The 25,957-nt window shown below is 43.3% G+C and overlaps 2 long non-coding RNA genes across 4 annotated transcripts in view; both read left to right on the forward strand.

The window, feature by feature from the left end:
- LOC311516345 overlaps positions 1–23,670 on the forward strand; it is a 74,567-nt gene extending 50,897 nt beyond the window's left edge. For 2 of the 3 annotated variants that reach the window (XR_014710385.1, XR_014710386.1), the window contains 3 exons: positions 1,095–1,201; positions 11,591–11,742; positions 22,062–23,670. This is a non-coding gene — a long non-coding RNA (uncharacterized lncRNA). The remainder of the gene's footprint in view (positions 1–1,094; positions 1,202–11,590; positions 11,743–22,061) is intronic. The other variant, XR_014710387.1, reaches the window with a different exon arrangement.
- On the forward strand, positions 6,293–10,716 carry LOC311516346. Its single transcript, XR_014710388.1, has 3 exons — positions 6,293–6,455; positions 8,735–8,871; positions 9,963–10,716. It is a non-coding gene; the product is annotated as an uncharacterized lncRNA (long non-coding RNA).
- Positions 23,671–25,957: the final 2,287 nt, after the last annotated feature.

The raw sequence follows: 25,957 nt of genomic DNA on the forward strand, positions 1-25,957 counted from the left end.
CCATATCTTTTACTGAGGTTGATGTTTGAAAATTATTGAGAAGTCAAGGTGGAGAGAGTCTGTTATGTGCTCCAAGATTCCAGCTCACATGATGAGAATATCACCACAAAGCTGGCTGTTCAATGATTTTTTTTCCCCAAGAGAACTGTTTAGCTGTTAGTGGGCCTTGCTGCTGCTGATGTGCTAAACAAGAGATACAGCCAGCTTACTAGAACTATTGAGCTTTATTGTTAAATATAATCTTTATTTCTCTGCTCTCCAAAAATTTGAGTTTTGCACAGGTTTTTCTTAAAGTTTCCTTAGTATCCATTTTAATGCATTTTTTTCTCTTTGACACTTCTACTAGCTACATATCAAAAAAAGTCACTCTGTAGACCTGTTTGTAATACAACTCAAAAGAAGGAGATTTTTGCTCAGTTTTGGGTTCCATAACAGGAGGCTGAAACTCAGTTCAGATTTGTCCTAAGATCAATTTATTGTTTCATATCGAACCAAGATGGAGGGATCCTAAAATGTTGCATGATCTGATTGTACTCTCAGCTTAACATAACACTTTCTGGGTGGTGGAAATAATAGATTAGGATATGAAGGGTGTGACACCCTGTGCCTCGGGAGAACCCCTGCACTGCCATGTTCATCCTTATAAAATGATTGCGTAGTATCCAATGCAAAGTTTGTCATGTCGGGTGTCTTCATAAGGCTCATGATGCACTGAGCATTGTTGTTATAGTAATGTTATAGGTTGTAATTTCATGTATATAGTTATGAGGCTGAAAATGTGTCCTCCTGGCTTAAAACAAGGCCAGGCAAAACTCTCCAGGAACAGAGGGGCAGTTCACACCTCATCAGGGCACGTATGGGACAAACCCAGCCCAGTCTCACAGAAACAAAGGATGCTGGCCTAGGCAGCAACAAAGGATCTGTCGGACTCTCCACTGAGTCACCCCCCTTCCCTTGGTCAGTCAGGGACTATGATGAGATAATACTCACCTGACCCTGAAGGGGGGGGCACAAAGCCAAGAGGGAAGAAAGAATATGATAAAAGGGAGAGATGTTTTCCATGCTCTTCCTCTCTCTTCCACCTCCATCTATAGACATCACCACCAAGCTACTGAAGTGCTGATCAAATGGGAGAGCCTGGCTGAAGGGCAATCAGACACCTTTGGTGAGAAGCAACCAGAAGGACAACCAGACACCTGTGGTGAGAAGTATCTAAGTTTGTAAGGGCACTGAAAGTGTTAAGATCATCTTAGAATGTGTTTTGCTTTTATTGCATTAGACCAAATCTGACTTTTTGGGATTTGACTTATAATCACTTAAAATCTATCTTTGTGGTTAATAAGTTTGTTTGTTTATTCTACCTGAAGCAATGTATTTGGTTTGAAGCATGTCAGAGACTCCCTTTGGGATAACAAGCCTGGTGATATCAATTTCTTTGTTAAATTGACAAACTCATATAAGCTTGCAGCGTCCAGTGGGCATAACTGGACACTGCAAGACGGAGGTTCCTAGGATTGTGTCTTGGACTGGAGATATTGTCTAGTGTCATTCAGTTGCACAATCCAAGCAGTTTACATGCCAGAGGCTGTGCGTGAACATCCCAGGAGTCGGGGTTCTCACAGCAGAGCAGGGTAAGGTTACCAAGCAATGGAGATCGCCCTGAATCAGTGATTCATTACAGACCACTTCCCAAATTTTTGTGTCACCTGAAAACTTTATCAGTGATGATTTTATGTTTTCTTCCAGGTCATTGACAAAAATGTGAAATAGGATAGGCCCAAGAACCAATCCCTGCTGGATCCCACTGGAAATACATCCACTTGGTGATGATTCCCCATTTACTATTACATTTTGAGACCTATCAGTTAGGCAGTTTTTAATCCATTTAACATGTGTCAAATTAAAATAGAGAATGATATAAAATGAATCAAAATGTTGTGAGATACCAAGACAGAAGCCTTACAGATGTCTAAGTATACTATGTCAACACTATAACATTTAGCAACCAAACTTGTAATCTCATCCAAAAAAAAGATAACAAATTAGTTTGACAGGATGTATTTTCCATAAACCCATATTGATTTAAATTAATTGCAGTACCCTCCTTTAATTTTTTATTAATTGAATCCCTTATCAGCTGCTCCATTATCTTACCTTGGATGAATATCAGGTTGACAGGCCTATAATTACTCAAGTCATCCTGTTCACCTTTTTAAAAAATTGACACATTATCTTTCTTTCAGTCTTCTGGAACTTCTCCAGTGCTCCAAGACACATTGAAAATCAACATTAACAGTCCAGTGAGCTCCTCAGCCAGCTCTTTTAAAAAATTTAGATGCACATCATCTGGACTTGCTGATTTAAAAATTTCTAACTTTGGTAGTTTCAGTTTAACATCCTCCAAAGGTACTAGTGGAATAGAAAAAGTGTTATCATCACCACACAATAAGACTATATTGTTTGCTTTCCCCCCCCCAAATGCAGAACAGAAATATTTATTGAACACTTCTGCCTTTTCTGCAGCATTATTGACAATTCTACCATTTCCATCTAATAATGGACTAGATTTCTCTTTGTGTCCCTTGGCTACCAATATTAATTTTCTATAATTCCTAATTTATATTCATTACTATCACTTCTCTTTTCTTCCATTTGTTCTATACACACACACTTTTTATAGCCACCACCACTTTCCCTCTAAACCAAGGTTTTTTTTTTTAACCAGCACAGTCTTCTTCCTCATTTGTGGAATTGTGGCTTTTGGGGCATCCAGTAAGAAGTTCTTAAATGATTCTCAATTATCATTCACATTTTGCTAATTAAATCCTTCTGATTTAGCTCATAATTGTTTTCAGTTTTGTGAAATTGGCCCTATGAAAGCACCAAGTATATATATTACTGGTCTGGACTTTATTCTGTTTGCACATTACAAGTATGATCAAGTCAGGATCACTTGTACCTAAGCAACCATTCAATTTTATTTCCATGATCAGTTTCTCTTTATCTTTTAGGACAAAGTTGAATAAAGATTTTTCCCATTTTGGCTGCAATACTTTTTAAATTAGGAAATTGCCCTCTATGATGCTTATAATTTCCAAGGAGTTTTACTACTGGGCAGTATGAGACCTCCACTCCAGCATGTGTCACTCAGATTGAAGCCCCCGTGACAACACAGGGTCTTTCTGACATATTATATATAGGTGTGTCAGGAGTCAGTCATCCTGTTTCATAATTGGTGGTCTGTAGCAGACACCAGCTGATACCCCCTCTTGTGGTTTAACTGTTAGGACATTGTTCCATAAGCATTCAAGATAATTTTCTTCTGAGCTATCAGTGACTTGGAAACAAGTAATGTGATTTTGACATTGAGTGCCACTCTCCCTCCCCTTTTGCCCACTTGAGCCTTCCTAAATAGATTATAAACATTTATTTTAACATTCCAATCATGCAAATCATCCCACCAGGTTTTGTTAATACCAACTAGATGGAATTTATGCTCATAAATGAGCAATTCTAATTCTCTTGTGTAACCCTTCTGCCCGTCAGAGTTGGCAGCAACAAGGGCCGGGTTCAATATCTAGGGGATCCATTCCAATAACACAATGCAAACCGGCTCGAGCCCCCACCCAGTGACCTGGGACAAATATATACCACCCCCGCTGGGCGCCTCCAAGAGGCAATACTTCCCCTCTTGCAAGCACATAGTCTGAGTGTAGCAAAAGCCTTTTAATAACAGAGAGAAACAATGTGGCATTATGTTTGGGAAACACCACCAACAGGATTCATAACACAACCCATGAGCAAAAAACCCACCCCAAGCAAATTGGGGCATGCCCTTTTCCCTTTGGTTCTTGAGTCCAGCAACCCCAAATCACCCAAAGTCCCAAAAGTCCAATGCCCCAAAAGTCTCTGTCCCTGGTCAGGGCAGCCCCAGAGTTTGAAAGTTTATCTGCGGAGCTTTACCTCCCAACCTGGGTGGAAATGGGACGGGGGTAAGAGGCACCTTACATGATCTGAAGCTGACCGCCCCATAGCTCCATAGCAGCGCTCCGCTCCGCCAGCCGCCCCACAAACTCCTTCGCTCAGCTGCGCTCCGCTCCGCCAGCCGCCCCATGAACTCCTTCGCTCAGCTGCGCTCTGCTCCGCCAGCCGCCCCACGAACTCCTTCGCTCAGCTGCGCTCCGCTCCGCCAGCCGCCCCACGAACTCCTTCGCTCAGCTGCGCTGCGCTCCGCCAGCCGCCCCACGAACTCCTTCGCTCAGCTGCGCTCCGCTCCGCCAGCCGCCCCACGAACTCCTTCGCTCAGCTGTGCTCCGCTCCGCCAGCCGCCCCACGAACTCCTTCGCTCAGCTCCACGGCCCACAAGCAGCTCCTGCCATCCACAAACTGCTCCACCAGCCGGTCCGCAAGGCACTCCAGCCGGCCCGCCAACTGCTCCACAATATATCTTCAGGCTCCCCCACTACTTAACACAACACTCAGTGATTTCAGCTCTTAGGTGAATTCAGCTTGTAGTAGGGGAGCCCCAGTGCTGGTGCACTGTCAAAATGAGCTCAGCAGCCTATAACTAGACTTCTAATGAAATCAAAATTAGCTCTGATATTCCACAGTGGAGAGAGGAGGAAGTGCAATTAGCATGTAAGGCCCTCACCAAGAGGCCCATGCCACCAAGTATTAGTACTTGTCCCCAGCCTCTCTCCATTCACACAGTTTTGGAACCCATGACCCTTGCCTAGCGAGTGCTACTTAGTTGATGGTGAATCCCTCCATCATAACAAAAGGCCACATACAGTTCCAAGCACAGTTCCCATAATCAGGGTAATAACAATTTATTCTTCCTGCCCCAATAACAGAGACACTGGGGATCCCACAGCAGCCAAAGTGACCATTTGGGCAGCTATGGTCTCATTCTAGGCGTGGTGGGTGTGCCTATGCAAATGAGATCGGCCCCTGAAGTTCTTTTCCACAACTTGCCACACCTCACCACCAGATGTCAGGGTGGAGCTCATCCTGACACTGCTTACACTTGTTTGTCACCCAGGATCCTAGCATTAGTGTATAGGCAATTCAAGAATTTCTTCTCTTCATGTCCTTTGGTTCCTTGATTTATTTTGTTCTCAGCATCTCAGTTTTGTGTTGAGTGCTCATATCTTCTCTCTTTTTACCTTCCACTTTTGTTATTTGTTAAATGGGCTCCTGGCTATTTTAGCCAGCCTGACCCCATGAAGATTGGTCCCCTTCTACTAAGATGGAGGCCATCAAACTATACATTCCCCTATTCCCATAGAAGACGGACAAATGTCCCACAAAACCTTCCACCCTACGCCACTTACTTAGCCAGCAGTTCACTTCCAGAAGCTTCTGCCTTCTGTTTTCATTCACTTGTGGAACAGGGAGGATTACAGAGAAGATTGCTTGGAAATTCTTTTTCTTCAGCAAGCTTTTAAGTTGCTTGAAGTCATCTACTATCTGCTATCCTGCAACACAATGTCATTACTGCTCATGTGAACCATCACCAATGGTTCTGTCACATATGAACCATCACCAAAGCCTGTTGACTTCAGAAGCCTCTCCAATCTTAGAATATCACGTGTCTTGGTTCTGGGAAGGCAACACATCATCCTCTTGTCCACCTGTCTCTTCCAAAAATGTTCTTTTGGTTCTTCTGAGCATTGAATTTCCAACAAGGATTGTCTGTCTTCCACGGATGGTTGGAGAACTCTTTGCAAGCAAGCTTCATTTTCTTACAAGTAGGGCTGATCTGTGCTCCACATGGTGTCCCATACATCTCTCCATTTCCTTGGACCTGCTGGATCTTGTGAGGTGTCTTCAAAGTTTCCACACTATGTGATGGGGCAGTGTGCCAGCTGTGTAAAACACATAACTGAACCTTACTTCTGACCAAATAGAAGACTAAAATGATGCCAGGGAATTATTGTGAGCAGGGCTCCATCCATGAATTATACTTCTCACAAAAAAGGTAAAAAAAAATTCTGCTTGTAAAATTGGGAAATACGGCTCAAATATAAAACCAAAAGGAAATTCAGAATGTAGTATATGTACTAGGCGACTGATGGCCAGGCAAACATAAGTTCTGTCAAAGAAATTTTTTGCCAGCTCAATAAGAGAATCTGTCTCACTCTCTGGGAAAGAGAGCATCTCTCTGAGGCTCCAAAACATATGGGATAAATTCAGCCAGTCAGGAACAAAGAACTATTTGACTAGGGCTGGTTCAAAAATTTGTTTTGAATTTTTTTTTGTTTTTGTTTATTTTACAGAAAATTGGATTTTAAACAAAACATATTTCTTTTGCAAAAAAGTATCTATTTTTCATCCACTCACGAAAAGTGTCTATCAAGAGGATGACTGTGGTGCATGATGGGAGATGTAGTTCAAATAGGAGCCCTACAGAGGAGAATGGGAACATGCGTAACACAAACTACAACCCCCATGAGGTACTGCAGCAGCATTTCAGAATCAAAATGTTTCAGTTTTCAGTTTTGGTTTTTAATTTCTTTTCAAATTCAAAATTTTCCAATGATGGGGAGGGGGGGACAATTCAACCAGTTCTATATGTGACTTCCCAGGATCATAAACAACTTTTGTTATTTGCAGGGGGTGGGGTCTAGAGCTAAAAATAATAGAATAGTAGCTGTTGAATGTCACTTTAATGAATAGTTTTGTACAGTGACTAAATCTGTCAATTTTTAGTAAAGAAAGACAAATGAGACTCTGTTCCAAACTCAGTGATTCCTTTATTTATTAAAGTAATCCCTAAAATTTTGTGGGGTGTTAAATTCCCCCAAGCTCCTAATTGTCTACTATGTGACCAATCCCACTATGTGACCAATCCCATTGAAGCAGGTTTAACACATTCAAAGATATGCTGATTGAGGAAGGAGGGAATCAAAAAGCTTCCATGGACAGTTCACAAAAATCTCAGCACACCACTGGCTGGTGTGCAGATGCAGTAGAAAGTCAAAGCAGGTGTCATTTTGGGATCTCTTGAAATCTATTTGAACAGAACATATTTCACATCATTCATAACAATTTTGCCTTTCCTGACCTAGGACAGATTTGAACCTTACTGCTCCCTTTTTTGTAATCAATGATTGATGTGTTAAACATCAGAAAAGTGTGAATTCACATGAGACAACACTAGGTTTTCTAGTAAATTATTTAAAGGTATTTGTATGCATATGAAGAAAGAGTTTTGTGCAGGTTCCCCACAATGTTGATTTGATCAAAATCTGATGGTCTTAGTTAGGTTTATACCTAAGCCTCGTGTACACACAAAACTTGCAACACTTTAAGGAAAATCCATATTTAAATTGATTCACTTAAATCAGTGTAAAGCCCTGGGCTGACACACTGAAACCAGTTTACAACTGACTTATATATAAATCAAGCCAGCTGTAAACTGATTTAAAATCCTGATCCTGCAAAGATTTGCATTTGCAATTAACTTATTCACTGTGAGTAGTCTCAGGCTATGTCTACACTACAAATTCCTTTAGTATAATTTACGTTGCTCGAAGATGTAAGTAATTCACACCCCCTGATCGACATAAGTTATAGTAACCTCAGCACTGGTGTAGACAATGTTATGTCAATAGGAGAGCTTCTTCCGCCGACATAGCTACCTCCTCTCATGGAGAAAGGAGTTATTAAGTCAAAGAGAGAGCTCTCTCCTGCCGGCTTAGAGAGTCTTCACCAGAAGCACTACAGTGGTGGAGCTGCATCAGTGTAGCTGCACCACTGTAAACGATGTAGTGTAGACATAGCCTCATTGGGTAGGTCTGCACTGCATTATAAACCCCGGTCTGTGGAACCTAGGTTTCTGGACTTGGTGTTTCCAAGCCTGCACTTCAACATCCACACTGCATTGTCAACCTTGGTTGACAATTGCTGGACCCAGGTCTGACAGCTAGACACATCCATACTGCACTGGGCAGACCTTCTGATTCATGCCTGAAGCTTGAGATGTGTCCACACTGCTAAATGACAGGTCTTGGCCTTATCCTGAATCACAGCAGGACCTGGACTCTGACTTAGACCCCTAGCAGTCTCCTAGGACTTGGTTGACCTAAGTCAGTGCTTGCTGACCTAAGTCAGACTAATTTGTGCATGGATGAAAGTGGAACTTGGGCTCAAACTGGAGTCAGAACCTCAGGCTTTGTGTGCAGTCCAGACATACTCATTGAGGCCTAAGTGTGAGACTACTCATATATTAAAAGTTAAGCATGGGCATGCATTTTTGCAGGATTGGGGCCTAAATATGTCCACATAGAGATTTTCACTGGTTTAACTAGATTCATTTAAAAAACAGTTTTAATTACAACAATACAACAGACAAGGCCTCACTCTTAACTGATTTCAGTGGGAATTTTTGCCTGAGTGAGGCTTTCAGGATTTGGCTCTACTTGCTTAGAGAAACCAATCATCGTCCACAGGACTCAGTAACTAAACTAAAACTCCCCTCCCCTTCCATTTTGAGACCCAGCCAAATTATACACACCTTTCTCCAGGACATAGTTGAGTAGGGAGATTGTGGTAGCAGTAATGACATGGTCAGAAGTACTATTATTTGCAATGTGCTATCTATAACACCTATACAAGACTTGCAGTAGGCTTTGGTCTTTTACTCTTCTCAGGGAGGGGGAGAGGGCTGTGTTGTTCAGTGTCACTGTTTTCTCACTCTGACAGCCAACACTGATAACATGCTTTCCCTCAGTAGGTGGTATCTTTTATGCCAAAGAATCTAGGAGTGGCAGTGGACACACCAGCAGCAGTGGTCCTTTCAAGCATTGGGCAATCTTAGACGGCCCACAGCTGTGATGTCTGTAACAGTCTATTTTAGGCCTTTAAAAGGTAAACAGAAAGGATATGCTCAGAACTAAGGGAAGCAAACAATAAAATGTTTTTCAGGCTGTTTGGGGAAGGCAGTGGGGCACAAAATATATTTATTATTATTTATTTTTATGGGGGTAACAACTAGGACCCCATTGTGCAAGGTGCTGTACAAACAGAGAACAAAAAGACTGTCCCTGCCCAAAAGAGGTTACAGTCTAAGTTCTGAACAAATATCAATGCCTTCTGTCCAAGGATCTCATAGTGTTTTGAAAATATGAGTGAATCAATCTGGTGAGGGTTCAAATTTTAATGATAAGAATATAAGATGTCAACTAAACAGGCTCAATTAGAATTTATTAATCAAAGATTCTTGGTCAAAGATCAATACAGTGTAGTTTAGAAAAGAATGTCATACTTGTCAAACCAGCCTGGAGAAGTGACTTTGCAGCTCAATTAATTTCCAGCTAACACTCAGGAACTCTCCCCCTTATACACCATGTGTGTTTACTGAAAAAGAGACAAAGTAAATGACCCATTGAGTTCTTTTCATGCTATCTGGTTTACCTAACTAATTTACTGCTTATTGTAACAAAGACATTATGACACAAAACATCTGTAAAGCCTAGTTCCTGATAAGCTAAAAGCATCTCCCGATAGATCATTATCAATCAGAGAAACCATCTGCCCCACATCAATCAAAGGCCATCTGCACATATTTCTTAATGGCCAATGGGTCAGAATAAGGCTATGTTTACACTGGCACACATACCCAGTTACCTGACCATGTACATGTTCTTGCATGTTCCCTATACCCAAGCCAAGCTTCCACATATGCTGTGCTCAACACAGTCATAACACAACGCACACACATATACTCTGTCCACACTGCCACTTTTATCCTATGATATTAGTGCTACCATTTGGGGACAGAATCCCAGGTTTCTGTGCATCACAGGGTGACACTCTAGTAACTGACTTGCTGTGTGTTATTGATGCTATCCCCTGCGTTCATTCAGCCATCTGCCGATGGCAGTTCTTGCTCATGTCTCATCAACAAGGGGCAAGTGAATACGTGAACTGAAAAAGTTACCATTCATTTGTTCTGCAAGGCTTAGCGGACGACAGAGGCAGATTCATGAATATCCATGTGTGAAACCCTGGAAAGACTGGCCAACATTCAGAGAACATAATGGTTTATAAGATACCCGAATGGAAAAGAAAAGTGGTTTTCCAATCCTCTGGAGGAGATCCAGCACTGTATGCCAGGGAAATGTTTGCGCTAATGATCATCCCTCTAAATACTGCTGGCTGGAAGGATTTGGTCAGATCTGAAGGTGGACCATGCAGATTTGCACTGTTGTTGAACCTGAAAAAGCAACTGGCGTTTCTGCTACACCAGAAATTTGCTGAAATATGCTTACAAGACTGGGAGGCAATTTGACTATATATTGACCATATTCAATAGCTAGCATACAGAGTTTCCATGCAAAGGGAGATGTGAACCATGTAAATAAGCCCCTTCCCCAATCTTCCTCACCTTGGAATCACAGGAAAACCTGCCACTGTACCTGCTTAACAACAGTGAAATGGACAGAGAAAGAAAGAAACACATACTTCAACTTTATGTTGTTCCATGAAGTTTCAGATAAGCACAACATGCTCCTCACCTCTCCATTGCAAAGGGACACCACACTGTGTTTATCCAACTGCCAGATCAGATCCTTCTCCCATTTCCCCTGGATTGTGCAGCTGGATTGTTCCCAACCAATGGGAGTAGCAGAGCCGGAGCTTGTGGCGGGAACAGAGCTCAGAAACTCCCAGACGCCCCTCCCCCTAGGAGCTGCAGAGACATGCTCATTTGAGCCAGGTAGGGAGCCTGCCAGCCACCCCAACCCCGCACAGCACCAGCAGGGGTCCCCAGCCACACACACATACACACAAAGTATCTGCGGTGCCTCTGGGTCACCTCCCTCCCTCCAGAGCATGTGCGGCCCAAGTTTTAGTCACCGGTATTTTTAGTAAAAGTCATGGACAGGTCATGGGCCATGAATTTTTGTTAACTGCTCATGCCCTGTCCATGACTTTTACTAAAAATACCGGTGACTAAAACGTAGCCTTATTCATGAATAATCTGTTTTATAGCTTTTGCTAAATGCATAATAATGGTTCATGGGAAATCAATACAGGCATCACTTTGGTAACTCTTTTTTTTGTGTGTGTGGGGGGGTACAGAGCAGGAGCTGGGCTTCAAATCAGGAAGCTAGCACAAGAGCAAGAAGGGTTACTGGCCAGGAGGATGGGGGTCCAATATAACTTACTTTGGTACTAGTTCCTGCTACAGCTTGGGGGCCCCTCCTTGGTTCGTCAGGGGGGGCTTCCTCAACCGGCTCCTCTGGCGGGGTGCGAAATGATATGCTCCTCATCTTTCAGGTCTTCCAGGCCACCCTCCTCAGTCCCTGCTGACGCCTCAGCCAGGCCCTCACCAGCATCCTTTCATCTGATGAGGCCAGTGGGGTTGAGGAAGGGGTTCTGAGCCACTTCAGGCTTTGTACTGGGAGCCGTTGATAGTGCCCAGTTCAGGTCATTGTAAAAGGGGCATATATAACAAGCCTTCCTAGAGTGACTATTGAAGTCTTTTGTCCTCCTGTAGAGGCCTCTCAGTTGCTTCATCAGTTGTCGGCACTGGGCCATAGTCCATTGAATGCCCACCTACTCCAGGCTTTGTGAAATTTCCCAGTACAGGTGAATGTTCCTGCCACTCTGAGAGAAGGCTTGGAGGATGGTGTACTTTGACCATACATTGATCAGCACCAGAAAACTGTTCTGATGTGGTTGGCACAACTTGCTACCACCTGTGAAAATGAGGGAACAGCTACCTTTACAGATTGGGTAAGTCAGACAGAAAAGAATATCATTGCATTATGGTATGGTATGGGAATGGGGGTGGAGGATTATTGAAACTCAAGTACATGCCTCTTGCTACCACCTGTGAAAATGAGGGAACAGCTACCTTTACAGATTGGTTTCAGAGTAACAGCCGTGTTAGTCTGTATTCGCAAAAAGAAAAGGAGTACTTGTGGCACCTTAGAGACTAACCAATTTATTTGAGCATGAGCTTTCATGAGCTACAGCTCACTTCATCAGATTGGGTAAGTCAGACAGAAAAGAATACCATTGCATTATGGTATGGTATGGTATGGTATGGTATGGGAATGAGGGTGGAGGATTATTGAAACTCAAGTACATGCCTCTTGCTCCCTTCCACTTTGCACACTGGCACAGATAACGGGCTGTGCCCCAACCTGATGCATGTACTTATCCACACTGCTTAGGCATGCTTGCTTACTCACCCTCTGCTCACCTTCAGGCACATACTTTTGGGATCTAGATGTGGAGAATGGGGGGTTATGGAACAATCAAATGCAAGGATACATGTTCAATCACTTATGTAAATGCATCTCAAGAGGACATTAAATTCATCATTGATAACAAGCTAAGCTTCAGCTAATGTTCAGCTTCAAAACAAAGAATTATAGACACAAGGCATTTTGGGACTTTGACTCACCTACAAAGAATCATGGAAGTCTGACAAAGCCTACAGCATATTATTCCTTGCCAAAGACCTACGCTCCTAAGGTTCTTCTGGCATTATCACAGCTATCGCCTAGAGAAATGTCTTTCTTACTTAATGTAAGCCACCTTTCATATTATGTCAGCTCCAGAAATATTTTCAACAATTTTGGAAGGGTAGAACTCAGGAACAATAGAGGTGCTGCTTGCAGAAAATTCTTAGATGTAATATTGTCAAATAGTCATAGATTTGGCTTGAGTTTTCTCCAGCAGCTATGCCTTGCTGAATCATACCCCCAAATGTGGAAGACCCTGCCAAGCTACAAAGTGAGTTGCTGAGGTAGGTTTCTTTGTTAAATCCTAGGGGCACAAAGGATACAAGCACCTGAGAGTCTTTGTGGAATAGAAATCCAATAGGCAGTACTTGTTTCCTAAGTGAAGTTAATCAAGTCTCAACAAGGCTTTTCAGAGGCCCAGTTGAAAGTGCTGTCTTGAGCAGAAGCATTTGGAGGGAGTTTAGTCTAGTTATGCTCTCATGAAAGGGAGCTCATCAGGTGCTGAGATGACAACAGCCACCCCTGGGATGGAGTTACCAAATGGTACATGCTTTCTGAGATGTGCACATTGTGCTCTGGACAGAGGCTTGTCTGTCCTATCTGACAGGAATGGAATGCACCTAACTACACTCTTGCTGGTATGAATTACCAGGACACCAGGGCTTATTCTATCTCATGTCTCACCCAGTGCCTTGAAGAGAAATTTCCGTTCCCACGATGAGCCACAGCAGCCCTTGACAGTGCGGAGAAGGCATGACTCCACACACATGGCATCATCCTTAATATGACTAAAGCTCCCAAAGCACTCTCTTCTATCCTAGGATTATTTAACAATTAACACTACCAAGCAGAAATGTGCATGCAAAATTAATTTCACTGCCATGCATGTGCCTGGGCCTAATGGCCATACTGATCTCTTGATTGCAGGTCAACAGATTCGGAGTACTAACACCAGAGGCCAAGAGAGTGCCAGAAAAGATGCTGGCAGCCCTCGTGAATTGTGGCTGCTAACAGCAGTACCTGTGGACAAGGATACACTTGCAACGGGCACCTTTTTAGCTTACACAATGGAGTTTGAAGAGTTTCAGGGGGGCTGAGGGCCTCAACTATACCAGAATTCCAAATTCAGCAGTTTCATTGTCTTAGTATAGCTAACCAGTTTTCCGGGGTAGCCTTTTACTGCAGGTCTGGGGGTCAGCTGGATTCCTACTGGGAATTCATGATCTGCAGAATGAAGGCAGGTGGGGCCAGGGCTGCCAGGATGTGGAGCAATTTCAGCAAGCCAGGTATCCTGTAGCTCCTTAGGAAATTAGTTGAGGGTCTTCCTTGGATGTACCGTTTTAGGGGTGAGGCTGTCTTTCTGTTGACTTTTATTTGGGCTGTCTAGTCACGGAGTTTTCACTCCAGCCAGGGGAGACTCTTCGAGGTGGGCTTTCAAATTACAGGATGTGTAGTGGGACAGTGAATCTCTATGGCTTGAGGTCCATGGATTTAAAAAAAAAAAAGATCAACCTGGGGTGGGCAAGGCTATTGCTCTGCACTGCTCTGGTGTGGGGGACCTGTGTCCCCTGCAAGCATGTGTGACTCATTGACCACCTGGTGCAGGTCCCCTCTACTGTATGGGGGATGCTCCTTTCTAACCAATTTCAGTTTGTGGGACTGTTTAACAAGGGACTGCCATTCTTGTCTACCAGGAGATTATGGTACCCACTTATTCTGTATAGTGGCCGCAACGGAGCTACCCAGTTGGGTCTTGGGGCATCAGAGGTCTGGTTATGGGACACAGGTGATCCAGGGCCTATAAATCCTACATGTGGCTGTCTTAGGGGAGGCAGATGCAGGTGGCGGGCCATAAGCACTTCAGGTTTTAACCACATCTACTTCTTTCCATACGCCTGTCACATAGAATGTTTCAGAGCATGCCTATGGCTGGGGATATGGATTTGTGGGCACAACATTGTGAACTCAGCTTACAAGAGAGTATGTAATTTAGCAAGGGCAGCTAGGCCCCGGGCTGGAGGTGAATTTAGTCTTGGCACAGTAGATAGGGCATGCGTTGAACCCACTGATGTCCTGTGAGGACAGGAGGCTAAGACGGATATTGGATTGCTCGTGGACATATTTCCTGGTATGGTGATAATATGGTTGGAGTTACTAGCCTGCAGGCTTTTGTGGACCCCAGAGACTCTCTTGCTGAGAGCACTGGCTTCCCCTATGGTGGGAACCCCCCCAGAAATGGCAAAGGATCAACGGAGTTCAAGTGACTGCACTGGTCTGTCCCCCAACAGGAACCTTGGATGTATTTTGACTAATAAAGTTGTAGCCAGGTTAAAACCCATACAACGTGTCCTTGCCTTGTTCCACACAGTGAGCACACCAAACAGTCTTTAGTGGAAACCTATGTGCTTCACAATAGAATATGGAAAACAATTAAATCTGGTTTCACACTGTTGCCAAATGTCACCACTTTGAATTGAAAACAGCAGCGATCTAGATGTCTCTACAATAAATCTCCCACAAAAGATTTAATTTTTTTAGATGCTTTGATCTCAAAGCATTAACATGACATACACAGTATGGAAAGGCCAGGAATGCTCAATTTACACATCTCGTTTATCTCTTTGGATACAATTTCTTGTTTCTTTTGAAGTTTTTGCTTCATACCTTACATATTATAAATCAGTCTGTTGTGGATGGTTCAAAAGCTAATTCTCATTTTATCGAGTATTTTGTGATGTAAATAGGCAGGTAGGGTCAGGCGTTATAATCAGAGTATCTCTCTTAATTGGCAGCACTAAACAGAAAAAGAAATTATCCAGAAAGTATACTTTGATAGGTGTATTAAAGACTCACTAAGATGGCGCTCAATAGGAAATGAAGCTTTATACTTTTTAATCTTTTGGTCTTAAACGAGAATAATTGAAATTCTCTGCATGGAATACAAACAGACCATGTTTTACCTCAGTAAGCAGACATGATTACTGCTGTTCTGTCAAAGCCCTGTTGCTTAAACTGTCTTGGGCTTTCAAATCAAATTATATATCCTCTCCCTCCACTGTTCTGAAAGACGATAAAATAAATAATAAGGCAGTAGCAAAACACTGTCTCATTTTTTTCCTTATTGGTCAAGTAGAATCAAGGGAAGATGAGGTAGAAAGAGACAGTGGATAAATCCCCTCTGGACTCTTTGTATTAGATAAAGCAACCTAACAGAGAGAAAAGTGATCACTTTACAGCAGAGATGAACTCCTTGCAGGAAGTTTGATAAATTGACATCATTCCAGGCAATTTGAGGTAATACAATCTTCATGTCTGAACAGTGTAATTACTAGATATGTTTCCAGCTCTCAGAAACACTCTATATCAATCACTATGAACAGTTTTAGCAAGATCTACCACCATTTGCTTCAGGGGAAAAAAGAAGAGAGAAAGAGAACGAGAGAGAGAAGAGCTAAGCACTGAGTTAAGAGTCTTGTGGTATTAAACAAAGAGCACAATTAGAGAACGATTATACACATTGGCTCTAATTGTCCCCTCCATCTGAATGAGTGAGAGGAAAATACCCAAAGCAAGTGAGTCTGCTTAGCACAAAGGGTACATAGCTGGGGTGGAGGGAAACAGTTGTGCCCTATAGCATAATCTCTGCTTATCCCCCTGGGGAGATTGCAATACACGATACTGCTGATGCTCTCAGTAGTATTTTACAAAAAGAAAAGGAGTACTTGTGGCACCTTAGAGACTAACAAATTTATTTGAGCATAAGCTTTCATGAGATGCATCCGATGAAGTGAGCTGTAGCTCACAAAAGCTTATGCTCAAATAAATTTGTTAGTCTCTAAGGTGCCACAAGTACTCCTTTTCTTTTTGCGAATACAGACTAACATGACTGCTACTCCAAAAATAGTATTTTAAGCTGTTTTCTCTACCAGTCAATTAAACTCTCAGGCTGAAGCTGTGGGGATTTTGGTCAGTGGCCTGCGAGGAGGCTATGGTATCACACCTCTTAAGAGAGTTGTGGTGCTATGCGGGAAAGGAGAAATATGGTATAGGAGGCTGTTGTGCAACTAACCCCCCCATCTGTGGTTGTCCCAAGATCTGGTGGTTTGGAAACCCCTGCCCACAGCCTTCTTCAAAAAAAAGGGGCATAACCTGCACATCAGATGGAATTACAGTATAGGATATAAACTGGATCTTATATGCATTTTTCCCCATAGGGGAAGATCTGACCCATTAACCTACTGGAGTCTTCTAGGCAGAATTATCCCAAATACAGATGTAAATATGAAGAAACATTCAGGGATGAAATTTAATTTTTCAACGTGATGGAAGAGCAGATACAATTTTTGTCTTGCTTTATGTAAGCATTCATTTTAGAGCAAAAACCACCACTGAAATTTGGCTTACCTTGTTTTGTGTCAGACAAGAGGCAAATGATGAAGCCTGAGCTACTTTCTCACCACTTTACGCGGTCCATCCAGAGCATAGTACAGGAATGTGAGAGTCAGAGGAGTGGTTCTGGATGCAGACTGATGAATCAATGAGCAGAATTTGGCTACCTATTCCATGGCTTTGTCTACACTGGCACACATACTTATTTACTTAACCGAGTACATGCTTGTGCATGCTCCCCATTCCTGTGCTGCGGGTCCACATATGCTGTGCTGACACGGCTATAATGCTGTGTACGTGCATATGTCAGCGTCCAGATTGCTCCTGTTGTTACGCGACATTGGCACTACCATTGTAGCAGAGGGATCCCAGGGTTCTGTGCTGACAGGGAGACATTCTAGGAACCAATTTGCTGTGTGTGTTATTGGTGCTGTCCCCCACCTGCACATTTCACCTATGGCAGTTCCTGATCATGTCTCCCCTTGCTGTAATTCCATGCCAAACTTGGTGGAAGACCTGCAGCAACAGTATGATGATGACATGGTTCTGCTCGTGCTCCTTACTGAAGGACAAATGATTATACGGTGGAGCAGACAATTGATGAGATACTGCACGGAATTTGGACAGAACTTTCTGACACATTGAAGACAACTGATCTTGAGGGTCAGTGTCAATACATTCAGAGCACATGGTGCAGGTATGGTGACTGTCAGTATTGCCACAGTATGCCCTCTGGTAGACCCTCATTTCTGATGCAAGAGAACCAGTATGCTGCGGTGGAGTCACATCCTTTGGGAAACCAGGAAAGACTACCAGTGGCTTCAGAACTTCCAGATGAGGAAACAGATGTTATGAGCTTGCACCAACCCTCCAGTGCCAGAACACTCGATTCAGGGAAGTCAATGCAGAAGTGGGTGGCTATTGTTTTGGGTAATAGTACAGGGTGTGGTACAGGGAATCCTGCAGGCAATATGTTCTCATCCTGATCACTAAGGGGTGTTCTGGATAGAGGGTGCTCTGGCTCAGCAGCGTGCTAGCTGGCAGCTGGAGGAGGAGGTGGCTGTTCTGAGACAGGTGAGGTGGCCACAGCAGCAGGGAGCCCCTGAACTTTTTCAATCCCTAGGTCTCTCAGCCTTTCCATTAGGGAATTCTCCCATTCCCTATGGTGGGTCTCCTGCTCTGGGAACCAGTGAGTCAATGTCTCTGCTGAATAGCCTGATCCTCCAATGCCCTAAAGAATTCAAAATGCTCCTGGATTTTCCAAACCATCTCTATAAGCCGCTCTTTCAGGGTCCTTCTCTCTCCACCACTAATGTCTCTGCAGTGCTGTTCGTACCCTCCTGGTGGAATGGTTTCCCTCTCGGGAACTGAAGGTCCTGCCAATTCAGAGAAAGCTAGCTTTGTACTTTTTTTTTTCCTTTGGAAGAATTTGAGAATTCCCCCCACATAACATAACAGTGCTGTAGGCCACAATTTTGATACTTTTCAGCATTCCAAGAATGCAACTGTTAGACTATCCTTGGCTCTCAGACAACTTTTGCAGACCACGAGGAAGGTGCAGAGTCTAATAATGGTACAAAAAAGTACACTAAGGTTTTAAAACATTCAAATTTTCGTAGTGTCCCAAGGATGGAAAGAGTTCCTTCCAGGGGTTATGTTACCAGTTTGTAATTTCTTTTTTAAAGGCTGGCCAACATTCGGAGAACAAAGTGTTTTTTAGGTTACCAGAAAGAAGTGACTTTCCAGTCCTATGGAGGAGATCTGGCAATTTATGCCAGAGAGATGTTTGCACCAATGGTTATCCCTCTATATAGTGCTGACTGGAGGGGTTTGATCAGTTATGTAGGTAAACCAGAAAAGGAGTACTTGTGGCACCTTAGAGACTAACCAATTTATTTGAGCATAAGCTTTCATGAGCTACAGCTCACTTCATCGGATGCATACTGTGGAAAGTGTAGAAGATCTTTTTATACACACAAAGCATGAAAAAATACCTCCCCGCACTCCACTCTCCTGCTGGTAATAGCTTATCTAAAGTGATCACTCTCCTTACAATGTCTATGATAATCAAGTTGGGCCATTTCCAGCACAAATTCAGGTTTTCTCCCCTCCCCCAACACACACACACAAACCCACTCTCCTGTTGGTAATAGCTTATCTAAAGTGACCATTCTCCTTACAATGTGTATGATAATCAAGGCGGGCCATTTCCAGCACAAATCCAGGGTTTCACAAGAACGTCTGGGGGTGGGGGGTTACGAAAAAACAAGGGAAATAGGCTTGAATAGAGACTTGGAGTGGCTAAGTCATTATGCAAGGTAACCTAAGTTAATTGTATCCAATTTGCAAATGAATTCCAATTCAACAGTCTCTCGCTGGAGTCTGGTTTTGAAGTTTTTTTGTTGTAATATCGCAACTTTCATGTCTGTAATCACGTTACCAGAGAGATTGAAGTGTTCTCCGACTGGTTTATGAATGTTATAATTCTTGACATCTGATTTGTGTCCATTTATTCTTTTACGTAGAGACTGTCCAGTTTGACCAATGTACATGGCAGAGGGGCATTGCTGGTACATGATGGCATATATCACATTGGTGGATGTGCAGGTGAACGAGCCTCTGATAGTGTGGCTGATGTTATTAGGTCCTGTGATGGTGTCCCCTGAATAGATATGTGGGCACAGTTGGCAACGGGCTTTGTTGCAAGGATAGGTTCCTGGGTTAGTGGTTCTGTTTTGTGGTATGTGGTTGCTGGTGAGTATTTGCTTCAGGTTGGGGGGCTCTCTGTAGGCAAGGACTGGCCTGTCTCCCAAGATTTGTGAGAGTGTTGGGTCATCCTTCAGGATAGGTTGTAGATCCTTAATAATGCGTTGGAGGGGTTTTAGTTGGGGGCTGAAGGTGACGGCTAGTAGTGTTCTGTTATTTTCTTTGTTAGGCCTGTCCTGTAGTAGGTGACTTCTGGGAACTCTTCTGGCTCTATCAATCTGTTTCTTCACTTCTGCAAGTGGGTATTGTAGTTGTAAGAATACTTGATAGAGCTCTTGTAGGTGTTTGTCTCTGTCTGAGGGGTTGGAGCAAATGCGGTTGTATCGCAGAGCTTGGCTGCAGACAATGGATCGTGTGGTGTGGTGCGGTCAGGGTGAAAGCTGGAGGCATGTAGGTAGGAATAGCGGTCAGTAGGTTTCCGGTATAGGGTGGTGTTTATGTGACAATCGTTTATTAGCACTGTAGTGTCCAGGAAGTGGATCTCTTGTGTGGACTGGACCAGGCTGAGCTTGATGGTGGGATGGAAATTGTTGAAATCATGGTGGAATTCCTCAAGGGCTTCTTTTCCATGGGTCCAGATGATGAAGATGTCATCAATATAGCGCAAGTAGAGTAGAGGCGTTAGGGGACGAGAGCTGAGGAAGCGTTGTTCTAAGTCAGCCATAAAAATGTTGGTGTACTGTAGGGCCATGAGGGTACCCATAGCAGTGCCGCTGATCTGAAGGTATACATTGTCCCCAAATGTAAAATAGTTATGGGTAAGGACAAAGTCACAAAGTTCAGCCACCAGGTTAGCCGTGACATTATCGGGGATAGTGTTCTTGACAACTTGTAGTCCATCATTGTGTGGAATGTTGGTGTAGAGGGCTTCTACATCCATAGTGGCCAGGATGGTGTTATCAGGAAGATCACCGATGGATTGTACTTTCCTCAGGAAGTCAGTGGTGTCTCGAAGGTAGCTGGGAGTGCTGGTAGCATAGGGCCTGAGGAGGGAGTCTACATAGCCAGACAATCCTGCTGTCAGGGTGCCAATGCCTGAGATGATGGGGCGCCCAGGATTTCCAGGTTTATGGATCTTGGGTAGTAGATAGAATATCCCAGGTCGGGATTCCAGGGGTGTGTCTGTGCGGATTTGATCTTGTGCTTTTTCAGGGAGTTTCTGGAGCAAATGCTTTAGTTTCTTTTGGTAACTCTCAGTGGGATCAGAGGGTAATGGCTTGTAGAAAGTGGTGTTGGAGAGCTGCGGAGCAGCCTCTTGTTCATATTCCGACCTATTCATGATGATCACAAATCTTGGGAGACAGGCCAGTCCTTGCCTACAGACAGCCCCCCAATCTGAAGCAAATACTCACCAGCAACCACATACCACACAACAGAACCACTAACCCAGGAACCTATCCTTGCAACAAAGCCTGTTGCCAACTGTGCCCACATATCTATTCAGGGGACACCATCACAGGGCCTAATAACATCAGCCGCACTATCAGAGGCTCGTTTACCTGCACATCCACGTATGTGATCTATGCCATCATGTGCCAGCAATGCCCCTCTGCCAGGTACATTGGTCAAACTGGACAGTTTCTACGTAAAAGAATAAATGGACACAAATCAGACGTCAAGAATTATAACATTCATAAACCAGTCGGAGAACACCTCAATCTCTCTGGTCACGCGATTACAGACATGAAAGTTGCGATATTACAACAAAAAAACTTCAAAACCAGACTCCAACGAGAGACTGTTGAATTGGAATTCATTTGCAAATTGGATACAATTAACTTAGGGTTGAATAGAGACTGGGAGTGGCTAAGTCATTATGCAAGGTAACCTATTTCCCCTTGTTCCCCCCCCACCCCCCGATGTTCTTGTTAAACCCTGGATTTGTGCTGGAAATGGCCCACCTTAATTATCATACACATTGTAAGGAGGGTGGTCACTTCAGACAAGCTATTACCAACAGGAGAGTGGGTTTGTGTGTGTGTGTGGGGGAGGTGGGGGGGGAGAAACCTGAATTTGTGCTGGAAATGGCCCAACTTGATTATCATAGACATTGTAAGGAGAGTGGTCACTTTAGATAAGCTATTACCAGCAGGAGAGCGGGGTGGGGGGAGGTATTTTTTCATGCTTTGTGTGTATAAAAAGATCTTCTACACTTTCCACAGTATGCATCCGATGAAGTGAGCTGTAGCTCACGAAAGCTTATGCTCAAATAAATTGGTTAGTCTCTAAGGTGCCACAAGTACTCCTTTTCTTTTTGCAAATACAGACTAACACGGCTGTTACTCTGAAACCTTTAGGTAAACCAAACAGATTTGTACTGGTGTTGAATTTTAAGACCCAGTGGGAGTTTCTGCTATATCAGATATTTGCTGAAATGTGCTCACTGGACTAGGAGATAATTTGACTGTAAATTTGCTATATTCTTAGCTAGCATATGGAGTCTCCATGCAAAGGGAGCTGCAAACCATGAGAACTGCCCATTCTCTGCCATCATCAGAAAATCCTGCCACTCTGCCTGCCTACCAACAATGAAATGGACCAGGAAAGAGACACAGACACCACAACTTTATTTGATTCCCTGAAATTTCAGAGGAGTACCACAAGCCCCTCACCTCTTCACTGCAAAAGACTACCACACTGTGTTTATCCAACTTCCAGTTCAGATCCTTCTCCCACTCCTATTTCTTCTTGCTTGTGCAACATGGCTGGGAGTGGGGAAAAGCCAGGGACAGGGATGGTGACAATTTTTGTAATCTTCCAAGGGAGAAAGGACTTCTGTGACTAACTTTTCCTCATAAAATGTGTTCCCTTAACCTTCCCAGACCGAACTCTACTCCACCCCAACCCCAACCATTCCACGTGGCTCCCTTTTTTAAGGGGATGATAAAATCAGGATGGAGGGAAGTGGGTGGGGAAGCACTGAAACCATGTAAACATGCAAGGAACAAAAGACAGCTGTTACTAACTTAAGATAGACAACTATATGTTTTCTGCAACTGCCCCATCCTCAAGTAGGACCTTTCTAACCCTGCCACTTCCCTTCCCACCTAATCTACATGGCCCCCAGACCATTGCTTGTTGGGTCGCCCTCAAAGTTATATAAGTATGATAGAATTATAATTATTTAGTAGTAGAAATAAAGATAGACAAAAGAGTATATAGGTATTGTAAAAAGGTGTGAACATCAGTTCCATGCTGTTGAATTTCACTCTGTAACAAATGCAAGGCCAAAGTGCTAATTATTTCAGGCTGGTACAGGACAAAGAGTCTGTGCTGGAAAGTGATAAGAACTTTGAGGAAACAATGCTGTTCTTTAAAAAACACCCTGATGCTTTTCCCCCGCGGGGGCCTCGTTGTCATGCCTGTGTAAATCTTGGTATCCAATAGATAGTGGGATAAAACTTGTTAAATGAATCAAGAGTCATAGATTGTGTTGTTAAGTAAAAGAATGAATGATGAGTGAATGGAATTGAGAGCCTGAAGCAGGGAAATAATTGGTTAGTAAACGGTGCCAGCCTAATCCTAAGAATTTCAACCTTGATATGGATGGGCCGAAGAATATGCAAAGTAGAGATAACTGAATGACCCTCGGAGGGCGAACCGGAATCCACCCAAAACACATCAAGGAAGAACAAGGAGATAACACCTAGCCATCATAGAGCTGTCATGGATGTACCACCTGCTGATTGAGCTGATTGATGGTCATCTCAATTGTAAATTCAGCATGATGAAGCAACTCCCATAGACTTGTATTGAACCAGAGACCTATAAAAATTGGGTCCAGGGACTGTGTTCTTTGAGTCCAGTTCTACGACCACCCTCCAGGAGCATCGGATGCGCATCTGACAATAACTTGGCTCCACTCTTATGTCCAGGCCACCTGGTCAGTGACTTGGTATGAGCAACATCTAGGCTGGTAACTATAACTACCTTTATGTAGAACCTGTGTGTGAATGTGTGTGTGTGTGACTGGATCTATATAGAAATTGCATATAGGAATATTTTGTTGTATTTCCAATAAACGTGGCAATTTGCCTTGTCCCTCTTACAAGATCCTGTTGATATCATTTTTATTAGTGTAACATGCTGACTGCATGCTGGCCAAGAAATGCATAGACACAGAGGCACAATGATTGTTCCTAAATAATCTGATTTATAGCTTCTGCCAAATGCATAATAGTGGTTCTTGGGAAACCAATATAGTCCCTGATTGCTGAAATGAGTACAGTCAAACAGTAGTGCCACACCATACACCAAGCCACAGCCCACTTTGAGGAGAACAGATGTGCTCATGAGACAGAGAAGTGACAAAGGAGGAAAGAAAGGGCTCAACAGTCTAGCCAACAACTATGTCTTCTCCAAGATTACACCTGTCACTTCTCTGGGAAAATCTGCAGGGCACAAATTGGGCTTCTCAGCCACCTAAAAACTCACCAATTAATCCCATTAGCAGACATCATCCTTGTATCGAGGGATAGCTGAAGAAGGACAGTGATGTACACATGGGGTCCATTTCAGGGTGGAGTGGAGCAGGGGCTGGGCTTAAATTAAAAAAGGTAGCACTAGAGCAAGAGGAGATATTGGCGAGGAGGACATTGGCAAGGATGATGGGGGTCCATTGTAAATTACCAGCCTTAGATTCTGGTTTCTGCAGTGACTGGGGGTTCTCCTCGGGTTCGTCAAAAGGCTTCCTTAAGTGGCTCTTCTGAGTAAGTGTGCAAAATGACAAGCTACTCATCCTCCAGGTCTTCCAGGGCACCCTCTATGGTCCTGCTGCCTCCTTCCTGTAGACCTCATGAATATCCCATCAGATGATGAGGCTGGCAGGATTGAGGAGGGGATTGAGAGTCACTTTAGGCTCTGTACTGGGATCGTTGACATCACTCAGTACTATCGTTATAGAAGGGGCATGTACAACAAGCTCTCCCACAGCAACTTGTCAAGTCTTTTGCCTTCCTGTATAAGAGCCTCATGTGCTTGATGTGTTCCCAGAGTCCATTCAGCTCCCACCTGCTCCAGCCTCTATGAAATTTCCTGGCATAGCGGTATATTCTGCCATTCCAGGTGAAGCTGAGGAGGGTGATATATTCTGACCACACAGTGATCAGCACCCAGGTGTGGTTGGTGGGCCAGGCAGCTGGTCTCAGAGCAGGATCTATATTCACCTGCACTGATTAAAAGAGTGCAGTGGAAAAGTGTTCTGATGTGGTCAGCAGAGCTCACTATGAACACTGAAAACCGCAGAACAGGGTCCTTTATAGATTGGGTAAGGGTCAGGGAGAAAAGGGTTCATTGCATTGTGGAATGGGGGTGGAAGACTGTTGAATCTCAAAACCTAATATACGCTTCTTACCCCCTTCCATACTACAAACTGGCATGGGTACAGGCTTGTGCCACAGTCTGAGGAGTGTACTTACCCACACAATTCAGGAATGCTAACTTACTTGCCCTCTAATCACTTTCAGACATGTGCTTCTGAGGTTTAGATATGGACAATAGGGGTTAAGGCTCAATGACATCACAAATACATGTACAGAACATAGCATGTGTCTCCACTAATGGCTAACAAAGATTTGAACAAGCCCCAAGCCTGGTGGTAGAGGGGTCAGGTCCAGGGTTTTGATTCTTCCCATTGCAAATGCAGAGCCACCCATTTACTTCAGTCTGGTTTCTCTGGATGGTGGATGCTCAGTTCTGAGTCTGATTTGAGCACTTCTGTAGTTTAAATAAACTTTACATCTTCTAAATCACGTTTCCTTGAAGTTAAATATAGATCAGTTGGGACTCAGGAACTGCAAACTGAGACATAATACTGACAGAAAAAAATTTGGGAAAATTATGCTAAGTAAATTTGTCATGTTTCTTGCTATAAGAAGAGGAATTTAGACCATGAATTAAATCATCCCAATAAAATCCTTTAAATAAACATCACTATATTAAATATATAGATAGACCTATGCAGCAGAGTTCAGATTTGGGTTTAGTTCCAGATTTCATAGTTTGTAAGTTTATAAGTTTCTCTGTGCAGACAGTTTCTCCCTTCTATGTATATGAAATTGTCCAACTGCAAACTAACCAAAAGGAACCTACCAGTTACTTGATGGAATCAATGAATGGATTTTTGAAATTTTCTCTATCTAAAATGTATTGTTAGAAAAATGAGGTACCTCTTTTTTTCCAATTCTATCCTATTTTCACACTGGATCTTCTTTCAAAATGTTTCTTAAGGACACAAAGTATGTGCCATATTGCAGAGTAGGAAGCAAGAATATAGGATAAAAAAAAAAGGAGTACTAGTGGCACCTTAGAGCCCACTTCATCGG

Source organism: Lepidochelys olivacea (assembly GCF_965140295.1).
Source record: "Lepidochelys olivacea isolate rLepOli2 genome assembly, chromosome: 2".
Taxonomy (NCBI): Eukaryota; Metazoa; Chordata; order Testudines; family Cheloniidae; genus Lepidochelys; species Lepidochelys olivacea.